Source organism: Gnatocerus cornutus, unplaced genomic scaffold (genome assembly GCF_029298725.1).
Source record: "Gnatocerus cornutus isolate USDA-ARS CGAHR unplaced genomic scaffold, icGnaCorn1.1 ctg00000023.1, whole genome shotgun sequence".
Taxonomy (NCBI): Eukaryota; Metazoa; Arthropoda; class Insecta; order Coleoptera; family Tenebrionidae; genus Gnatocerus; species Gnatocerus cornutus.
In genome coordinates this window covers 3,877,791-3,895,916 of record NW_028275375.1, presented here as the reverse complement: position 1 = coordinate 3,895,916, position 18,126 = coordinate 3,877,791, and the positions used below count along the sequence as shown (strand labels likewise).

General features: G+C 35.4%; 1 protein-coding gene across 4 annotated transcripts in view; it reads left to right on the top strand.

Annotated features, from left to right (window-relative positions):
• LOC148166457 (uncharacterized) overlaps window positions 1–18,126 on the top strand; it is a 120,527-nt gene that overhangs the window by 66,369 nt on the left and 36,032 nt on the right. Inside the window, exon 1 of one of the 4 annotated variants that reach the window (XM_088048837.1) lies at window positions 4,523–4,837. The exons of the other annotated variants lie outside the window; for them this stretch is intronic. The gene's annotated coding sequence lies outside the window, so the exon portion shown is untranslated. Of the gene's footprint in view, window positions 1–4,522; window positions 4,838–18,126 lie in introns of those variants that run through there. 4 annotated transcript variants of the gene reach the window in all.

Here is an 18,126-nt window from a genome sequence, read left to right as displayed (position 1 = left end):
GGAGACGAGGACGGATGAGCACGGAACGGTAACCCAATTATATGGCGGTGCATTAAATCTCATGAAATTCACATGAAGGGTTGCGTCACTGCTAAAACGTGTTCACGGATTATGTACCTGAATATCTTGATACGAGTTTAACGACGAACGGGATTCGGGGTTCGACTAACTCGATCACTGATCATCCCCCACATTTATCCTGCGAGATACGCCAATTTTTTCACGGAAAGCGAAACTTGCAAATTTGCACCGCCAAATTTCCTTCGACTTTTCATTGGCAATTATCATAAAACCGCTCAATGTCAGATTCATAGAAACCATAAAGAAATCTTACTAATCCTTGCCTTTATTCAATGACAGTGATAAACAGTTCAAAGTAGTAGAAAAATTAAATTACGTATAAAATTATAGGCGACGCTTAGGAGTCGAGTAATTTCACATTAATTATTATGTACTTATCAGATTTTCAACACGAATATCATGTAAGATTAATTTATTATAAACTTATAATTATCTCGGGACGTGAAACGTTTGCTAAACAATGAATGCATGACTGGAATATTTACTTTCATATTGATATAAATTTATCTGATAACGTCTGCTAAATGATTATTCTGCTTATCTAATGAGCATGCAAAATTAAAGAAAAATCGCCGCTGGAAGAAACTTTCTTCGGAGGATTTGGATCGGATGAGAGTCCAAAGAAGGAACAAATACCCAAAAATTAAAGAATCCTGACAGTTTGGGAATTCGAAAAAATTGTAGGAAATCGTCTGAAATTGTGCGGATTCATAGTGTAGTTGGGATAAAGTTAAATCGTGGAAAATTCTGGAAAAATCAGGAAGATTGTCGATAACTTTAAACAATTTTCGAAAGTCCCAAAACATCCTGAAAAATTATTGAGAAGTTAATAGACAATAACTAATAGAATCTTAAATAATCTCAGCGAATCCTGGCAATTCCTAAAATGTTAAAAAAAATACAAAAAGGGCTAAAAAAGTTTTTAGAATTTGCAAGAAATCTCGTGAAACGCGGCAAAATTCCGGAGAAGCATCAAAAATTTTGAAGAAGTCATATTAATTCCAAGCAATCTGAGAAAATACCAGAGATCCTTTAAGAAATACTTTTGACAATTATTTCGGGATAATAAATAACCAATTTACAGAGTCGTACAGAATCCTGGCAAATCCTAAAAAGTCTAAAAAATTCCTAAAGAGACCTAAAAAACGTTGAGAATTAGCAGGAAATCTCGAGAAACGCTGCAAAATCCGAGAGAGGTTTCGATAACTCCAAACAATCTAAGAAAATCCCGGAAAATCCTGGAGAATTATTGATAAGTTTGACAATTCGGAGATATGCAATAATAAACAATTTAATAGAATACTAAAAATCATAGAGTTGGATAGAATTCTGACAATTTCTAAAACGTTTAAAAAATCTCAAATGATAAAAATTTGCAGGAAATTTCGTAAAATGGTGCAAAATTCTGGATTATTGTTAAAAATCCTGGAGAGGTCCAGATAACTCCAAACAATCCCAGAACATAATAAATTATTCCGAAACAATAATAAACATTGTAAGATAGAATCCTGGCAAATCCTAAAAAATCTAAAAAATTCTTAAAGAGGCCGACAGTATCGTAAAAAATCTGAAAATTCGCACTCGTAAAATCCTGCAAAGTTCGGAATAATCGTCAAAAATTTTGGAAACGTTTAGACAAATCCAAACAAGATTGAAAAATCTTAAAAAATTTTGAAGAATCATTAATAATTTTGACAATTTCGAGATGCTAAACAATTTAGTAGAATCCTAAACAATCTCAGAATCGAATAGAATCGTGGCAATTTCTAAAACGTTAAAAACATGTCAAAAAAGCCAAAAAAATTTGCAGGTATTCTCGAGAAATAGCGCAAAAGTCAAGGAAATTGTCGAAAATTCAGGAAAGGTTTCAATAACTCTAAATAATCTTACAAAATCTCAGAAACTCCTGAAGAATCACATAATAATAAACAAGTTAATAGAATATTAAATAACCTCAGAGTCGTCCTGGCAATTCCTAATACGTTAAAAAACACCAAAACGGGCCTAGAAAATCGTTGAGAATTCCGAAAATTCAGAGAAAATGCAACAATTCTGCCTAATCTTCGAAAATTTGAGAGGTTTCGATAACTCCAAACAATCTTAGAAAATCACAGATGATCTTTAAGGATAATTAATTTTGACAATTTCGATTCCTGGCAATTCTTAAAAAATTAAAAAAAAATCCAAGTCGTTGTGAATTTTTGAAAATCTACAAGAAAATCTCGTAAAATGGTGTAACATTTTGAAAAGATCCTGATAACTCCAAGCAATTCTAGAAAATCCTGAAAGGCCCTGATGGAGAATCATAGATAAGTTTGACAGTTTCTAGATAATAATCAACAATTTAATAAAATCTTATACAATCTTAAAGTCATCTAGAATTTTGGAAATTCATAAAACGTTTAAAAAAATCCCAAAAAGACCTAAAGAATCGACCGAACATTTGCGAAAATTTGGTGAAATGGTGCAAAATTTTGCAGAATCCTTGAAAATTGTCGAGAAATCTCGATAACTCCAGAAACTTAGAAAATCCTGGAAAATCCTGGAGAATCATAGTCAATTTAATAGAATCGCAAACAATCTCAGAATCGTATTCAAATCCTGAAATTTTTCTTCAAACGTCTAAAATGTTTCCAACGAGCCTTAAAAATCCCTTGGAATCCTGCAAAATCCTAGAAAATCGTCGAGAATTGTGGAAATATTGGTAAAATTATGAGAAACTCTGAAAAATCGTGAAAAATTAAAACTGAGGTAGTCTCAAAAATTTTAGAATTCATAGAATCCCAGAAAATCCTGGAAATAATTAAAATGATCCCGGAAAATCCTAAAAAAAACAAAGTGAATCGAAGAAAGCAACCTTCAGAGAATTCTAGTTCAGATTCAAAGAGACAGTAAGTACAAGAAAGAACAGAATAATCCAAGAATTGAGAAAAAGAATCAAACAATAGGTATCTTCCAATTCTCCTTATTTGTAGTGTTAATGTTTAAAATCCGGTTAATAAAAGCGAGTATCATTTAATTTATTAACTTGCTAATAATATCCATGGACCGCCTCGAGGTACCTTTAAGTTTATTGCTTTTATCAAAAGCAATTAACGGTAGTCTTGAAACTAAAAATGTATTGCTGGAGATTATCTACATATCTCCGAGTTGAATCTAATAGCGAAGATATTTTTAATTCTGACGTATCCTTAAAGTCTATATTCAACAAAATGTGGAAACTAACTGTATAATATAAAAATAGTTACCTACTTACTTAAAAATTCCAAAGACTGATGGTAAGCATGGTAAAAAAAGGATCACAAATCGGAGATAGTGTCCATAACGAGTTGTTTATATTTTAATTATTGTTGTAAGTAATTAATTATTCCGCGTGGGTCGTTTGAGTTGCCGTTCCGATCAGTAATTTCTTACAAAGTCCCCATTAATGAATGATTTTATCCATGAAAAAATGGCATAATTCTCTCTCCACATCCAATTAGAAACTGTTTACCTCCGCCAGCCTGCAAAAGGTTTATTGTGACATAAATATTCCAATTTTGAACAAAATAAAAGTTCATTTGAACAGCGTTATTAATACACTCGCGAAGCTTTCAGGCGATGTCCTTTTACATGGCTGCCAACACAAAAACTGAAACTTCAGCTGAACGAGCTCTTTCGCTTGGAAGCTCCTATTCCTTTGCCAGAGCTCTCACAAAGATACGCTCCGACGTTTGCTCACTGTCGCGCTAATCCATGCGAGAAGAAAAATTATAAATGCATTTTTCGTGTCGGCTTTATCTTCCTCCTTTCGTTTTCGCAACTGATGTTTCAATAATAAAACGACCGATCAGATGGATTTTTTACATTCTAGAAAGCGCCCAAAATCGTTTCGATGTTCGTGTCACGGAATTATTCCGAGAGTGCGAAAGTAATTAATACGAGCAGGTTTTTTTAGGAGGGAAGTGTCGAACAAACGGATAAATCAGTACTTTTCGTGCCGATAGCAATCAATTTTGATGGAATTAACTGTTAAACCAACAGAACCATTAATATGGGCAATTTGTTAATTGAAAAAGTGGCGCGCTATGAGGAAGCGGAGAGGACGAAGCATGCGGAAACTTTGTCTTAAAATCTTTTGACCGGCATATTTTGCCACTTTAATTAAGGGGTGTCGTAACAGTGGACTTAAGTAAAGTCGGTGTGTGGCGATTGGCGCATTGTCCGTCTCTGACGTAACCGCGTCCCTATTATCACATCATTGTCTTGTGGGAGTCCCATCCATCGCCCCGCCTCGCAGCGACAACAATGCGAATCCGCAATCGTCGCCGCGTCTCGAGCTGGCCGGGTCGCGAGCCCTAACAATTCGCGCGGTAGGCGGGCCGCACACGTGGGCTCCGAAGGAGGGGCGGAGGCGGTGCTGTGCTGGTGGGGCGCTGGCTAGCGCACGAAGATCGCCAGACGCATCTTGGAACGCAGTGCATACGCACGCTTACGCGCTATCGGTCATCCGCAACAGTGAGGTTAGGACAGTGTGTGTGTGACAATAGCCGGCGGCGAGGCCGAGCAGGTGCACCGCCCGGCCAATCCAACAACAGCAAACAATAGGTGCGAGGGGGTGCGCATAGGGACGGCGACGGGGCGCGCATCCGCCTTCGCTTTGTGCAGTGCTGCGGACAGTCGACGGCAACACGGTGGCTGCTGCACCGTTACAAGAGGTTCGCTCCCAGGCGAATCTGCCGCCATGTGCTGATCGCGGGCTCCTGGCGCACCTCAGGTGAGTCCATGCATGCTGATGACGGCGCCGGACCACCAACCCCCACAGCCCACTTTTTATTTGGAAATGTACAATTCGCTTCATTACTAAACGATTTTCAGGTGTTTGATTAGGATTGTTATTATCCAAGTTATAACCCATAATGGGCGCTTGTCGACACTAAATTCTCAAACACTTTATAGGGTCGTAATTTATATCAATTTGACTATTAAAATGAAATTACCTCTAACGGAAGACAAACAATGTAAAATTGTTGAACCTGCGGCTTAAAAAAGGGACTTTTGCGTACTCACAATACGTGTAGAAAAGTGCAGAATCTTGGGAAATCCTCGAAATCAAAAAGGACTCTAAATAAAATTCCGGAGAAAATTCCAGACGAACCTGCAAAATTTTACAATTAAATTAAATTTGATCTTAAATTCTGGGAATTTGAGAGTAGGTTTAAGTCAAAATTCTGATTAAAATTGCACTATTCAAACTCTTGGACCTGGGAATTGAGTAATTAGATATTATTAGACAGTATTTTGAAAACCCATTTCCAATTTCTAGACATTATAATTTACTTTTTTCAAAATTTTCAGTTCTTTTAGTTTCTAGAATCTTGAAACATGAACCAGTTTTGGCCATTATCGTGAATAAAATTGTATACAAACTAAAATCGAGGCGTAGCCAAGGTTTGCAATTTTATTTTTTCAGTTCTTAGGTCCGGTTTACACAACAATTTCATTGAAATGATGTAATTCTTGCATCTAATGTGAGGATTGCTGGCATTTGATTGGCGGAAATGCAGTCACATGGCACTTTAACGTGGCGTTAAGTATTTAAAGAGAATTTGGATTGTGTAAACCGGACCTTTAGACTCTAGAAACTTGGAAGAAGAGCCTGTTTTTACCTAAAGTTTTAGCCATGATTGTGAATATTTTTTTTTATATTTTTTCGATAGGTACATACTTTGATCCAGTATACCTCGGCTACGCCTCGGTTTGTATACTATTTTATCCACAATTAATAATGTAATTTTGAGTTTTATACTAATCACAAAATAAGCGATTTCCAGCTTTCCGAGGCGTAGCCGAGGTTTGGATCTTCTAATTTATTAAGATTTTTCAAGCCGAAAATGTAAACTTTTTGCCACTAAATTGTTAAGAGAAGAATAATAAAACAGGAAAGAGCATAAAACATTAAAAGAGGTTTGGATCTTTTATTTTTCTCAAGATTTTTCAAGCTGAAATTGTAAACTTTTGCGATTAAATTGTTAAGAGAAGAACAATAAAACAGGAAAAAGAGCATAAAACATTAAAAGTTGGGAACAAAGACTAAAATTACCTAGAAAACGGTGAAAAACCAAAATACGGCGTATAGCGTAAGGCGAGCGCAGCGAGCATTTACCAACAAACCCAGAAAGTTCCCAGTATTCCCAAACAATTTTTCATGGGCCCCCGACGCCGGGCGGTCAATTTATTATTTGAAAACAAATAATTACTATTCTGAAAAGCCTATTCATACCCAGACAATGGAAAGACATTAAATTCAATATTCTAGGTACTATCACGTAAACAATTCCGATAAACTGCGTCTTGGCTTATGTAACACCAAACAACTGTGGTCCATAACATTTTCATTCCCTGATAACTCCAAAGATACAATATCTGCAATTGTTCATAAATTAATTACAAGGCGAAACGGAACGACACTAATCGTCTCTTTTATTACAAAACAAAGCACGTAACGTTTCTTTCCTAATTCTGTGTATCTTCAGATCACGACATCACCATAAGTGCTAATTAAATTAAATTGAAATGAAAGTATTTACATTCCGAGGAATACGGCTCCAACTAAATTAATTGAATCTCATCTGCATATTGATAAGTGTTCCGGATTTAGACGTTTGATCGAGGCTTGACTGTATTCAAATTAGTATTGTTCGGATTTCATCATAAATCAGTGCGTTTACAAGGGAAAAAAGTCGTGTGAAACGTCGTGCTGGTTATAATTAGAAAATACCGAATTACATACCGTGCGTTGAGATAAAATTGCATTATTTGGAGTTAATGAACATGACGATATTCCAGAAAACGAACTTCTGGGAAGGTGCGAGTCGTAATAAAATGATTTATTTATCAAAACAGTGGTGAAAGGAGGGACGGTAATGTTCTGTGACCACCTTTTTTTTTGCGATTTGAAAGAACAAAAACATTGAAAGATGGCTCTGTGCGATAAACTAGGTTCAGTTTTCGCACAATGATTCTCTGTAGTCTGTTTATGCAAACAGGGAACGTTTATCATAAATCGGATCGTTATATTCGCGGATGGTTGTTTATTTATCCAGTGGCCAGTCATAATAAGAAAATAAGCGATCAGGTGGAGCCAAAGAACTACACTGTTGCAATTAGTCGTAGAAAATTTGAAAAAAGCATCCTCATTAGACGAGCAAATAGGTAATCAATTACAGGGCGCCATCTCGAAAGTTTTCCCGATCGATTCAATTAAACAAATTAGCGTGGCATTTTCTCGTTTTTCTTGTCTAGCACACATTAGCTAACAAGTTCCTCCGCCATTATCAATTAAATTAATTACGTGAATTTAACGAAAACTTTTATCAGAGCGTTTCTTTCCAGCGGGATAATTAAAACCTTTTAATATGACGATAAATTTATTTCGCGAAATGGTTCTTTGTGCCCATAATTGGAGCAGATGATCGAAATTCCGCCGTTTTGGCTCCGTAATTACACAATTAACAGGTTGTTTTCTAGATGCGAGTCCGAGGGGACAATTGTTATGGTAATTGCAGAACCGGTTTGAAATTTCAAAAGGTTGTTCACTTTTCCAGCAGCTCTTCGTTCTTCGTTATGCAACTCGTATGAATCATCCTCAATGTGTTGTGATAAAAACAATCAATTTCCGGTGGAGAGGAAGTCGTGGTTTGATCGCGAATTCTTGCGGCAACAAACGCCGCTTTGAGTGCTCCTTCGAAAATAAGACAATCTTTGTTCTGCAAAGTGGCACATCTGTTTTAACTCAAGATTAGGCACTCGACTAATGGCAGGCGCACATGTGTGGGTGTCGGACGTCCAACAACCGTTCTGATTTCGCCCAAATGCAGGGTGCATTGTTCCCACACGAATATCGGGTTTCACCACTGACCCAGCTTCCAATAAATCAGGTTAACAGCACCCCTCGATCCGAAGGAAGAGGGTGCATTCCTGATGCGATTCTAGAACTGCCACTTGCAGCAAGGTCAGACTTGCTGCCTCTTTTGTGCTCGATTCGAAATTGTTCCGAACGAGTTAAAAGCTTTTGACGGGAGAGAACGTATGGGCGAAATCAAAAAGGAAGGTCGCAAGGAAGATGCGCCAAAACTGTTGCGAACAATAAGAAAATAACATATCAAACTGGAAGTGTAACAAACGTCGCTTGGACATGGCGGTAAATTTAGAACAGCGAGTGGATTTGAGAGGCTAAAGGCGAATTTGGGGGCTCACATTTTCTTTTCGGAATTTGTCGTCAATGTCACTGGTTTTGACATGTCATGGGGACAGAATGCCAATTTGACGACCAAAATTTTGTTTGGATGCTCATAATTTTGGTAATTCAAATCATTAGAGTCAACAAGTTTTAACGTTTCTTTGTGTTACTTTAATATCAATTTCAACAATATCACAATGAAATTCACGAAAAGTACTAATTTTCACGTATTTATTAACTTAATTATAAAGCAAAATTAACAATTTTTTGAAATCTTAATTCATTCTTATCAACAGAAAAGTTTCAACGTTTTTTACTTTGTATGTTCTTAATTTTTACAATGTGACAATAAAATTTGACCATGGTACAAATTTTTTATTTAGGTACTTATTAATTATGTCAAAGTAATTAATTCTGGTGCAAAACAGACCATTTTTCGAATGTTTTTCCATTTTAGAGAGAACCAAAAAGTTTCAACTATTTAATTGGATGCCTGTAATTTGGCTAATTTTTACGATACGGCAATGAAATTTGGTGACAATACTAATTCGATTCTGTCTATTGATTGGGGTAAATTAATTAATTGTAGAGCAAAAGGGGCAATTTTTAGAAATTATCAAATTTAGGACGAACCAAAGTTTCATGACGTGTGGATGCTTGTAATTTCGCTTATTTTCACGATATGGTAATGAATTTTGGTGGCGTTTCTAATTTTAACCCGTTTATTAATTATACCAAATTAATTAATTATAGACTAAAACAAACAATTTTTTTTTTAATTTTAGACTAAACTAAAAAGACGCGTTTTGGTTGGATGCCTCCAATTTCGGTAATTTTTACGATATGGCAATCAATTTTGTTGACCTTACTAATTTGGATCGGTTTATTAATTGTGCGAAATAAATTAATTACAGAGCTAATAGAGCAATTTTTAGAAAATATCAAATTTGGGACGAACCAAAGTTTCATCGCATTATTTGGACGCTTGTAATTTTAGTAATTTTTAAGATATAGAAATAAAATTTCGTGACGTTGCTAATTTGCATCTGTTTATTAGGTGTGCTAAATTAATTAATTTCCGAGCAAAACAGAAAATTTTTAGATTTTTTTTTTGTTTTCGACCGAACGGCAAAGTTGCATTTTGGTTGGATGCCTGTAATTTCAGTAGTTTTAACGATATAGCAATGCATTTTGGGGATTTTACTAATTTGGATCTGTTTATTAGTTGTTGAGCAAAAAGGGCAATTTGTAGAAATTATCAAATTTAGGACGAATCAAAATTTTAACAGATTGTTTGAATGCTTGTAATTTGGCTTATTTTCATAATATGGCAATGAAATTTGGTGACATTACTAGTTTGAATCTGTTTATTAATTGTGCTAAATTAAGTAATTATAGAGCAAAAGGTCAATTTTTAGAGATTATCAAATTTAGGACGAATAAGTTGTTTGGTTGCTTGTAATTTTGCTTATTTTCAAAATACGGTAATAAAATTAGGTGGCTTTCTTAATTTTGAGCCGTTTATTAATTGTGGCAAATTAATTAATTATGACAATTTTTATAATTTTTTTAATTTTAGACCAAAACGAAAAGTTGCGTTTTGGTTAAATTATGCCTGCGATTTGGTAGTTTTAACGATATGGCAAAGAATTTTGGTGACATTACTAATTAGAATCTGTTTATAAATTGTGCTAAATTAATTAATCATAGAGTTAAAAGCGCAATTGTTAGAAATTTTCAATTTTCGGACAAACCAAAAAGTTTTATTTAGATGGTTATAATTTTGGTAATTTTGATCTCACGGCAGTAAAATTCGGCAAAATTGCTTTTTCTGAGTCGTTTAAAAACTGCGCTTAATCACTTAATTATAGAGCAGAAAAGACATTTTTTCGAAATTGTCGATCCAAGTAGACTGAAGAAGCTGCAAATATGAAAATTTTAACGCTAAGACAATGAAATTAGCTGAGATTACAATTTTTGACTTGTTTATTAACTGCACTAATTTAACTAATTAGATTTAATTGGAAATTAAAAAGATTTGGAACTACGACTAGTCTTTTTTTTAATTTTCGGACTGTTTTGCATTTGTAAAATATTGCACGATAAAGACGAGTTAAAAATCTCTTAATTTATTGTACACCTGTTGGCAAGATAATTGAAAAATGACAGAAAGCACTTTTAGAATTATCCAACTCCAACACACCTTGCAAAGAATTGTTCGTATTAATAGCACGACACGGCAAAAAACCAACATTATGCCACCTTAATTACATTACATCTTAAAACGCCTTATGTAACCCAGTTAGGTAATCTGTTTATAAATGAGCGAGTTTTAATGTTTTTAGAATGTTTCTTACGTTTCAATAGTTGCATAATGTGCACCAATTTTGACAATGAAGATTTTCGATTGATCCTATTAAATTGAATTGGAGTTTTCGTCCGACAAAGCAGGCAATTCTATAAATTTAATTTTAATTAGTGCTTTGTGTGGCTTATTTTTAGTCTCCCAACGAGGCTCCCATCGAAGTTATTTTCTAATGAATACAACGGATCGAAAAACCTCATAACATAAAACACTGCACAAACACAACGGGGACAATTCGGGATGCTCCGGGTCTATTATGGCGCCCCCGACTCTCCATAATCCATCGGATGCTTTGCATAGTGGCCATCTACATCCCCTTTTCAAACATTTACTGTCATTTCAGCGATTTGCCAATTCCGATCCGCGGACAATTCGATTTCCCCTGTTCCGGTCGCGTCGGGGATGTTTTCAGGTTGTTGCCGGCACAAAGAGTCGCTTTTTTCGAATTACCATTTCCATGCACAATGCATTAGCATAACACTGAAAAATCTTTATCAATTACCGCTGGATAAATCCCCGGACATAATCTCTGACAGAATCCTTACGGGATCCATTATCGCGCGACTTCCATCTTCATTTAAATAATCACTTCGATATTTCTAATCCCACTGTGATTAATTTCAACGGGTCTCTTTGATTGTGGCGACACGGGAGATGGCTCAATTGTGGTCGACGACCTTCCAGTTTTTAATAAAATCGTGCTTTTGACACGGCTTTCGTCAATTTTGCCAAACTCTTTCATGTTTCGTACGGCGGCGAAAGCTGCTTGAAATAGAATTTTCGAAAAAAAATTAACAATCTGTCTTTACGCTCCGACATCCATCTAACATCGCTTTTTACGAGCCAACATTTTAAAAAAGAAATACTTTGAACACCGGTGACATGTTTAGACAATGTGGATTGTGCCTCAGGTTTCCGTTTCCTCTTGAAATATTACCTCCTCTGTTTTATGATTTTCCGAAAAAAACGTGTCTTGGTGTAATTGACCAAATAGGCAGAATGCAGGGCGGTCCATTTTAAAATTAGACGTCCGTAACGGATGTTGCAGATATTATGGACCAGTTTCAAAAACCGAACCTGCACCAAGCTAATGGCATCCAGATGTGGTCTCTTTGTCTACGAAATCCCATCCTGAAGTTGTTTTCCGAACATGTTACTCGCATATCCATTGTACAGGACTCCATATGGCCGCATATCGTTTTACTTGAGTGTTTTTTGGAGGCCAGACTAGGTTGGAACTTATTTATATTTGGGATTATCACAATGGCCTGGTTTTGTTACAAACCGAAAAAATAAACGTCGTATTGTTGATGGGAGTAGACGCTGATTAACTTTGATCCGGTCATTAGCTATCTTTAGATGTGGGACGTCGCGACAAGAACTCAAACTTCTATTCGACTTTCACGTTTATCAGATAACGGTAGCAACAAAAAATCCGAAATTACCATTTAAACAGCACCTACTAATACTTGTTTGTAATTTACAATCTGCTGTAAAACTTTTTATGTATCTATCTTTGTTATTAGGTTCTTTCGTTTATAAATATTTATAAATAGCTCAATTAAATCGTTGAGTTTTGTTTTCTTCGACTTAATTTAGGAAGTTGATACACTTCTTTCTGATGTCAGCAATAATCATAACTGTTGTTCGATTAGTAACCCGTAAAACATGTTTATTGGAAAATTCGCCAAAAATGCGATAAAATCTGCTATAAATACGTTATTTCAAATCGAGGAAGCAATGTTTCATTCTTGAACTTCCTAAAATCACCGAAAACCGTACAAACTTAATGAGAATAAAATAGTATACAAACCCTGGCCGCGGCAATTTTTTTTTTCAATTTTTTGACCAGATTTTAGAAAGGTAAAAAATGAGCCATCCTAAATCTAAATTTAATTTTAAATAATAGTAATTATTTACCAAGGAAAAGAAGACACTTTTACTTCCCGACTTCCGAGGGATTGAGAGAAATAATTACTCGAAGACCAGAAAAGCCTTCTTTTCCGTGTTTTTTTTATTTACTTTTTTGGCCAAAATACACGCTTTTCTTTATCTACTTATAGGGACGAAATTTAATTTCTCAGTTGGGAAGCTAATCATGAAAAAAATAGTATCCAAACCCTAGGCGTAGCGGAGCTTTACATTTTAATTTTTCATTTTCAATTTTCTAGCTCGAGTTAAAAATTTTGCTTATTATAGGCAATGTAAAACACGCTTTTCTTTGTCTACTTGTAGGATCGAAATTTAATTTCACAATTCGAAAGCAGACGAAGCTAGTAGTGCAAAAAATAGTATACAAACCCTAGCCGTAGTGTTTTTTTTCAATTTTTTTATCTAAAATGAGCCATTCTAAGTTTTAGCAATAAGTGCAAATTATAGTAATTATTTACAAGGCAAAGAAGACATTTTTGTGGTCCGAAAGTTACTATTTCCCGAGTTTCGAAAGATCGAGGGAAATAATTACTCTCAGACCAGAAAAGTCTCCTTTTTTGTGATTTATACATTTACTTTTTCTTCAACTAGTCCTTTCTCAGATTGACTGAGTCATAAGGTTCAATTTTAAGACTCTTGGAGTCTCAAATTAGCAGAGTTGGGCCCTTAAAGTTTCAAGGTTTGTAATTTTTAAATTTCTTCAAAAAGTTCTTTGATCTGGTAGATTTTTGGAGGTGGAAAATGAGCCACAATTAGCGTGAATAAAATAGTATATAAACCGAGGCGGAGCCGAGGTTTGCTATTATTTAATTTTTTTTAAGATTTTATAAAATGTTTAGAACTTTGGAAATCAGAATATAAGTTATAATTGTTCATAAAATGGAAAACAAACTATTTAATTTTTTTCAAAATTTTTGAACTCGGAAAATCGGAATATGAGGCATAATTGTGTTTGCAGTTTGCAATGTTTTCTTCAAAATTTTGTAGTAATTGGAAAATGAGCCGCGATTGTGAATATTTTTTAAGCAGCACCCTGTATAGTAATTTATTTATAAACCACAAAAAAGAAGCATTTGTGGCCCGAGTTCCGAAAGATCGAGAGGAATAATTTCTCTCAGACCAGAAAAATCTTTTTTTTCGTAGTTTCGTATATTTTTACTTTTTTCACCAAAATTCTTGTAGGAGCGAAGCTAGTAGTGCAAAAAACAGTATACAAACCCGAGGCGCAGCCGAATTGTGTAAAACGAATAAATCCATAATTCAAAAAACAAGGAAGTGCCAAATTTGATTTGCGAATTTGCTAAAATGACCGGAAACCGTCCAGGTTCCGGAGCTGTTCCGATTGTCGGGAAATCGCGTTTGCTCGCTCTGTAAAGATGTAGAAATAATGGCGCATAAAGGCGCAGCATGAAAGAAAACGTCGCCGTCCTCGAATCCCAAACAGAAACAGAAATAATATAATGAAGCAAAGAAAATATTTATTTGAGAAATTAGATTTGTTTCCCTGCTGTGTCGCGTCTAAAATTGCTCGCGCGCTCCCAATCAATACGACTGGCGACTGCCATTTCTATATTTTCTATAGACCGACCGTGTTTTCATAAAAATGTATCATTAAGCTTATAAATGCGTTTATAGTCGGAGCTTTTTCTTCCTTTCATGGACGTTGTATTATTCAAAGCTTTTAAAAATTCATTGCACAATGAGGCCTGTTTTCGTATAATTACGTATTAAGGTGAGAGAGGAACGATACTTTTAATTAGTTCCTTTTGAAGGGCTTCCTTGCCCGGGAGCGTCTTCATTTCCGACGTTTACCAACGAGGAGATGGAATTATTTCCGAGGACCTAAACTCTAACTGCAAGAATTTCGAGGTGGACGTCTGACCGACCCGACGATGACTTCATTAAGCGGAAATTATTTTGTTGCCAACACGCTTCCGGCCCCCAATTCTTTTTTCAAAAAAACTAGTTTTAGCTTTTTGGTTTTAAAGTTTCCAACTCCTACAATTTCAAGCTTTTGATCTCAGTTTATGGACTTCCAAATTTTCAGAATTATCATCGTTATAAAGTTAAATCTCAGGCCCTCGGAGTTTCAAGTTTACACACTTTTAGGTTCTTGGGAATTTAAGGTTCTATTTCAAGAGTTTTTTGAGTTTCTCAATTCTCAAGGTTTTTAGGGTTTTAAACTTCCAGGATTTCAGGAGTTTGATAGTCAAATTTTCAGGATTCATAAATTTGTAAGCTGTCGAGTCTTCAATTAAACCCTCAAATCTTAAGGTTCTTGGATTACCTTCTCAGCTTCAGGAGCCATAAAGTTTGATTTTCAAGCCCTTGGAATCAACTCTCAAGTTTTCAAGGTTTTGATCTCAGTTTTTTTATGGTTTTGAACTCCGAAATTAAAGTTTCTAGAATTCTCAATTAGGTCCCTAAATCTTCAGGTTTGAGAATTTAGGAGTTATAAGGTTCAATTTTTAGGCCCTTGATGTCTGAAGTTTGGATTTTTCAGACCTTGAAATTTCAAGGTTCAATTTTCAGAATTTTTCAGTTTTTTGAGTTTACAGATGAATCGTCGAGTTTTAGGTTCTCCAGCTCTCAAGTTTTCAAGGTTTTGATCTCAGTTTTTAGGATTTTGAACTTCCAAATTAAAGTCTCTAGAATTCTAATTAGGCCGTCAAATCTTCAGGTTTGAGAATTTAGGAGTTATAATGTTTAATTTTTAGGCCCTTGATGTGTAAAGTTTGCGGATTCAAATCTTGAAATTTTAAGGTTTAATTTTAAAAATCTTTAATTTGCCGTTTTTTTAAGTAATGAATCGTCGAGTTTTAGGTTTTCCAGCTCTCAAATTTTTAAGGTTTTGATCTGTTTATAAAGTTTTGAACTTCCAGAATTTCTGGAGTTTGATAGTTAACTCTCAAATTTTCAGGATTTCTTGGTTTGTAAGTTCCTCAATTAAAATAAATGTAAGAATCCTCAATTAAAGCCTCAAATCTTCGAGTTCTTCGACTAGTTCCTTTTCAGATTCAGGAGTTATAATGCTCCAGTTACAGACTTCAAGTTTGCAGGCTTTGAGGTCCTTCGAATTTTAAGGTTCAATTTTGCATGTTTTTGAATTTTATGTTTTTTCAAAAAGTTTTTTGATCTTGTAGATTTTTGAAAGTTAGAAAATGAGCCATAAAAGTTGTGTTAATAAAATAGGATACAAACCGAGGCGTAGCCGAGGTTTGCTATTATTTAAAAAATTTCAAAATTTTGCAAAATATTGTGAACTTCGTAAGTCAGAATAGAAGCTATAATTGTTAATAAAATGAAAAACAAACCGAGGCGTAGCCGAGGTTTATATTTTTTTTTCCAAATTCTGAAGTGTGAATAAAATAGTATACAAACCCGAGGCGGAGCCGAGGTTCACTTTTTCAATGATTTTTCAAAATATTTTGAACTTTATAAGTCAGAAGCTCTAATTGTTAATAAATAAAAAACAAACCGAGGCGTGGGCGAGGTTTATATTTTAATTTTGTTCCAAATTCTGAAGTGTGAATAAAATAGTATACAAACCCGAGGCGGAGCCGAGGTTTACTATTTATTTTTTTTCATATACAGGGTTATTAATTGTTTAATTTTCTGTAAAATTCGTTAAATCTTACGGTTTTTGGACTCTCCGGACTTTCCGGATTCTAGTGACTCCATAAGAAACTAGAAACTTAAGACGAATTTTGCAAGTCTTAGAATAAGAAAAAATTTCCTCAATAATTTCAATAGTTTGTCATCAAACAACTGTGATCCATACAATGGCTGTTCTCTGCGAAACGTGTTTAATTCTGCTTTGACAAGAAAATAGGTACCGGAGAATGTTTTGGACATAAATTGACGGACTAATAAGAGTTATTGCGGAGCGTCAACCCGCGCTAACAATGCCGAAGCCCCACATACACATGTAATGACCTAATGGCAACAGATCAGCCGTAATAAAAGAAGTCTATTGTTCGTCAAAGCATTACACGTACTCGTGTGTCATCCAGAGTTCGGGGTAGCCACCCTCCAGTCTCCACATAATAAAAGCTCCAGCGTTTACATAATGACAGTCACAATGCGTGTCATCAAGTCCGCTTGTTCATCTCGGAAGTCATTTTCCTCGGATATCGACGACACACTTGACCCGCCCGGAATTTCTGATTGTCTCGGTGAATTGCGAAAGAAACGAAATGAGACGTAAAAATGAATTGTTATTGAAATACAACAAACGGCGGTTGCGTAAAATTTTCATAATGCGTTTTAATTGTAAGCGCTTTACGATTATTAGCGCTTTTATGGACGTTTCAGTCGGCGTCCATTAAGTTATAAATCCGGGCAGCGTTTTTTCCAGGTGTAATAACTCGCTTGCGTTTAATGGTGATATTTGCCATTCATTCATGCGACGTCACCCAGATATGCCCATATATGAAGAGTGGTAGTCGTCTGATAAACGAGCCGGAATAAAATGCGTTTTAGTTATTTCAGTAATTGGATTTCTTGTACTTGTCCATTACTCGCGTTATGTTTGTATTTTCCTAAGTTATGGACGCACTTCTGTTGTTTCTTGCTGCTGTACTTAATCAATTTCAAGATCCCGGAGCGAACCTGCTCCGGACTTTTGCTCTTGATGAATGTCAAACACGGCACGCTATTATACGAGCAACACATCGCATTTACTCGGAAAAAAATTGATACAATAACTCAAAGGGTGGCTTTATTTATTCTCCGACTTCGGTTTCCTATTTGTACGGCCATCAAAGCCTATTTATTTTCCGCTGAGGATCCGGCGAACCGTTTTACTAACGCATCATCTAGCAGGGGGTTGAGGACAAAAGTACGACTTGTTTAGGATTGTTCAGAGACAAGGCGATATTTCACCGAAAGGCGGATGTTCGCTTCCTTAGAATAACACACATGATGCTTGTTTACGACCAACACACACATTCATCATCTTCGTCAGGTCGTGCGAAAGTCGACGACGGAACGGGGACGCGTCCCGGCGCCCTCCTATAAACCACTTTTTAACATTCGGTTGCGGGGGATGCGAAAAGAAGTGGCTTCGCTTTTTCTTGCCTAAATTGTGCAATTTTGTAAAAAAATTGGCATTTTTCGGGGCGACACCGTTTGTTAAAATTCTTAAATTGGATATTTTTTGTCCTAAAACTACGAAATTTCGAGAAGTTACTTCATTTGAATAGTTTATTAACTCTGCCAAATTCCAAAATTGTAGGGCGGGAGACTCAGATTTTAGAAATTTTTATTTTGAAGACGAAGAAAAAATTGCTAACATCTTTTGAAAAATTCGTAATTTTGATAATTTTTGTGATTCAGCTACGAAATTTTGAGTGGTTACGCCTTTTGAATTACTTATTAACTCTACAAAATTTCAAAGTTGTAGAACGGAAGACTCCAATTTTAGAAATTTTTATTTTGAAGACGAAGCAAAAATTGCCAACATTTGTAGAAAAAATTCGTAGATTTGGAAATTTTTGTGTTAGGCTACGAAATTTGGGGAGGTTAC